The sequence below is a fragment of the Lissotriton vulgaris genome, chromosome 10 (assembly GCF_964263255.1).
Source record: "Lissotriton vulgaris chromosome 10, aLisVul1.2, whole genome shotgun sequence".
Taxonomy (NCBI): Eukaryota; Metazoa; Chordata; class Amphibia; order Caudata; family Salamandridae; genus Lissotriton; species Lissotriton vulgaris.
The window spans coordinates 249,784,248-249,788,603 of record NC_141698.1 but is presented as its reverse complement, the minus strand read 5'-3'; the positions used below and the strand labels follow the sequence as shown (position 1 = coordinate 249,788,603).

Here is a 4,356-nt window from a genome sequence, read left to right as displayed (position 1 = left end):
TGTCAATGGATGTTAGTTGCATAAAATAAATTAAAAAACAGCAACTATGTCTTCGTTTTATATAATAATAAAAATGCTTCAGCTCTCATTCGGCAAGAGACGTAGAGTCAACCGAGACGCTGGAAGAGGCCAGGGTCCTAGAACCCGAAATTTAGCGGTGGAATGAATATAGTTTCAATTGAAATCCGAAGAAATAGTAGGCTGGGAGAGTGGAGCCTGACAACCCTGAAATCGAGCCCTGGATTAGGGCTGCAGAGAGCAGACACGCAGCAGCCCATGCACGTCCTCCTCTGAGAGCCGCACAATGAGGATGCCCCTGGTTCTCACCCTGATGCTGGCCGTGAGCCAGGCAGGGGGCGCCCTGAAGCAGATCAACCATTTCTCTAAGTTTTCTCCCTCCCCGCTCTTCATGAAGCAATTCCTGGACTTCAGATCTAGCAATGCCTGTGAAAAAAACCTCCTTTGCCTTCCTGCGCCAGGTGCTGCTAGTGCGCCTCGCCAACATCATGAAAGAGATTAACTTGCTACCAGATCGACTGCTTGGATCCCCTTCCGTTCAGCTTGTGCAGAGCTGGTATGTTCAGAGTTTGAGAGACATCCTGGAGTTTCTTCATAAGAGTCCAGAGGACCAGAGCACACTTGAACAGTTCGCAAATGCCCTCATCACCATCAGGAACCAGCACAATGATGTAGTCCCAACTATGGCACAGGGGGTCATTGAGTACAAGGAAGCCTTCGGCGTCGACCCAGTGACAAATCAGAATGTGCAATACTTTGCGGACTGCTTTTACCTGAACCGCATATCTATCTGTATGCTGATCAACCAGCACACTTTGATTTTTGATGCAACAACAAACCCTGCACAGCCTAAACGCATTGGAAGCATCGATCCGAATTGTGATGTGACTGACGTAGTGAGAGATGCCTATGAAATGGCGAAGATGCTGTGTGATAAATACTTTATGGCTTTGCCTAATCTGGAAATCCAGGCAGTCAATGCTAATGATCCAAGACACCCCATTCACATCGTATATGCCCCATCTCTTCTTTATCACGTGCTCTTTGAGCTCTTCAAGAATGCCACACGAGCGATAGTGGAACACCACAGCTCCAGTCCCTTGCTTCCCCCCATCAGGGTGATGGTGGCTCTGGGCGGCGAAGATGTTGCTATTAAGATGAGTGACAGACGAGGTGGTGTCCCACTACGCAAGATTGAAAGGCTCTTCAGCTATATGTCTTCTACTGCACCCATGCCACAGCTAGGTGCAGGTGGAACACCTCTGGCTGGTTTTGGACATGGTCTTCCTATTTCTAGACTCTATGCCAAGTACTTCCAGGGTGACCTGCAGCTTGCTTTGCTTTAAGGAGGGCTTTGGAACTGATGCGTCATTTATCTTAAAGCACTGTCGACAGACTCAGTAGAACGCCTTCCTGTCTACAACAAATCTGCCTGGAAGCACTACCAGTCAACTCAAGAAACAGATGACTGGTGCATCCCCAGCACAGAACCTAATAATCTCTCCACATATCGGTTCAGCCAGCTGGCAGCATTTCACACCAGCCTGCCACTATGTCAAGGACTAGCTTCGACACCCTCAAAAGACTAAGCCATGAACTAATCCCACACCTGCTGCAATATAGAGGGTGATGTATGCAAGTGGCATGGGGGACCTGACAGCGTGAGGTTTTGTGCAGTGTTTATCTGTTTTTTGTGCCCAAATCTTTCACTGTGGGACCAGCTTGTCCTTCACTGTGGGACCAGTGTGTACGATTATCGCACATCACGAGTGCTGCGGCACTCTAAAGAACATGTATCAAACCTTAATTTGAACAATTTCCAGCACTTTGAACATGCCAAGTGTTTTGACCTACCTTTTGTTATCACTAAATTGAAAAGAAATCTGATGGAAAGGCCTTAAAGGGGCATTTGAGAATGTGAGGTTTTGGGACTGAGGGAGAGAAATCGAGAGAACAGACGTGCGAGAAGTGGGATTTCATCTCTCCAAAAAAAGATAATCCGATTTTAATTTTGCTGGAAAAAAAATCTTTCTTCATTTAAAAAAAAAAATGCTTCAGCTCTGAAATGATGGGACTATGTAAGAACTTTAACTTCTTCTTTTTAACGGTATTTGTTTGTTTTGTACATTTTAACCCTAACAGAATGTCCTGCTTGTGACGGAGGCCACCACATGCTGGAAGAGCCTAAACTGGCCCTATTGTCATTCTGAATGTGGCAATCAGCCACGGACAGAATGATAATGGGCGGGGTGGGGCAGCTCTTATGCTTCTACGATAAGAGCGAGGCACCCCAGCAGGGAGCAGAGGCCTCTCGCAGGGGAGCAGCTCTGTTCCCCTGCAGGGAACTAAAATTACGGACAAAAGGCGTCCGTTAAAAGTATCTTCATGGACAACGGACGTGAGGTCCAAATTACGGACCGTCCGTGAAATGTACGGACGGTTGGTCACCCTACTCTCCTCTCCAATGCACCATCCCCTCTTTTCTCTCCGCTGCACTCAAATTCGCTTTTGATGACCCTGCACATTTTAGCAAACTCCGTCTAACTGTTAAAAGTGCCCATCAGCCCTCTCACAGGCCCAGCCGCCCATAGCTCGTGCAGCTAAAGAGACGGACAAGCCGTTCCCTGTGAGCAGCTGCTGCAGTCTGCCAATTCCTGCCCTCTCAGAGTAGGGGTCACATACTGTAAGCAATCTTCTGTGAAAAAAGTAAGAAGCAAAATGGCAGCTGACGCCTTCCACGGACATCGATCAGGCTGACAACATTATTTGTTTCGTGAGAAAACATAGACTGCAAAACACCTACTCCAAAGTACAACCAGACTCAAATATCCCCCGACTCAAATTTCGACCAGCTATGGTTGAATCTAGCAAACGCAGTCAGAGATATTTTAGGGCTGAGTTAGTTAATTCTGCTATCTGCCGATCTAGTATACTTACAGAAAGTGTTGCATAGTAGGATTAAGTGCAGGTCGAAATTCGTGTAGGGTCTGCGAGATATTTAAATACGATTGATAATTTGCTAAACTATCTTTTGGAGCTTATCAAAGTTTTGGCTAAAGAGTTTTTTTCGGTCTATCTTTTCACCTGCTGACAACACCATCAGTCTACTCTACACACTGACACGTGTACATTATGAATTCGCCTCCAAAGCAGAGTAATTCCTATTTCAATTCAAATCCTACTTATTTGAATAATTTGGTCCATAAAAAACTACATCATGCAGATATTTCGTACTGCGAATGATCTCTCCTCACTGTGTTACACCAGAAGGTGACAGCAAATTTCTATACAGTGCAGAACACTTTCTGGAAATGTAGAATCATTTTCTATTCAGAAAAGGCCTTATGAGGAGCTTGCAAGGAGTTCTATGTCAGTGTCATGGCTTTGTCTAGTTTGTTCTTCCATGTTTTGGAGAGTATTCTTTTCCAAGTTATAGAGTCAAATCAATAAAATTGATTTTATCTATCAAAATAGACCATAAAAGTACAGGAAAGAAAAAGAAAAACATATACAATACATAGAAGACGAAGAGGTGATTTCCAACACAGTATAAAAAATAATTGAGATTTATACATTTACAGTTAAAATCTGAAACTAGCATTTATAATGCAATGGTCTCGGCATTATTAAAGGTAGAGCTATTGTCATTGCTCATGACATTTTTTTTTAAAATCATAAATAAATGGCATTGTCATTTACATTGCCAATAGCTTAATCGTTAAATAAATGGCATTGTCATTTACATTGCCAATAGCTTAATCGTTAAATAAATGGCATTGTCATTTACATTGCCAATAGCTTAATCGTTAAATAAATGGCATTGTCATTTACAATGCCAATAGCATAATCGCTCGCAAATGCATGACCTATTGCATTTACACCCACACTAAGCCACATACACAAAGCCACCCACACACACATACAGAGCCACCCACACAGAGCCACACACATTCTGTCAGTGGAATACTAGGCTACAGAGAGTTCTACTGTAGGGTGACCAGAATTCTAAAGTCAAAAGCAGGGACATTTCAATGAAATAGAACAAGAATTAAAATTTTACTTCAAGGGAGCGGACAGAATGATACTCAACACAGTCTTGGCTTGCCTCTCCGCTGGAAAGTAGGACGATTCTGCTGCACGTCCAAAACAACCATGGTTGAGTTCTAAAGGTGAATGAGCAAGGAAAAAGCTGGTAAATGTTAGTTTTATCCTGTCACGTTTGCAGTACATTTAAAGACAGAGGTTAAATTTCAGTCTAGTGCTGACAAATTGATGCTTATTCTTTGAACTTGCAGCTTGGCGTTTACTTTGCTTCGACTGCAGAGAGGATTTTGAAAA

The 4,356-nt window shown here is 43.5% G+C and overlaps 1 pseudogene; it reads left to right on the top strand.

Moving 5' to 3' along the window:
- Positions 1-304: 304 nt before the first annotated feature.
- On the top strand, positions 305-1,607 carry LOC147685052 (pyruvate dehydrogenase (acetyl-transferring) kinase isozyme 2, mitochondrial pseudogene; annotated as a pseudogene).
- The last annotated feature ends 2,749 nt before the right edge of the window (positions 1,608-4,356 follow it).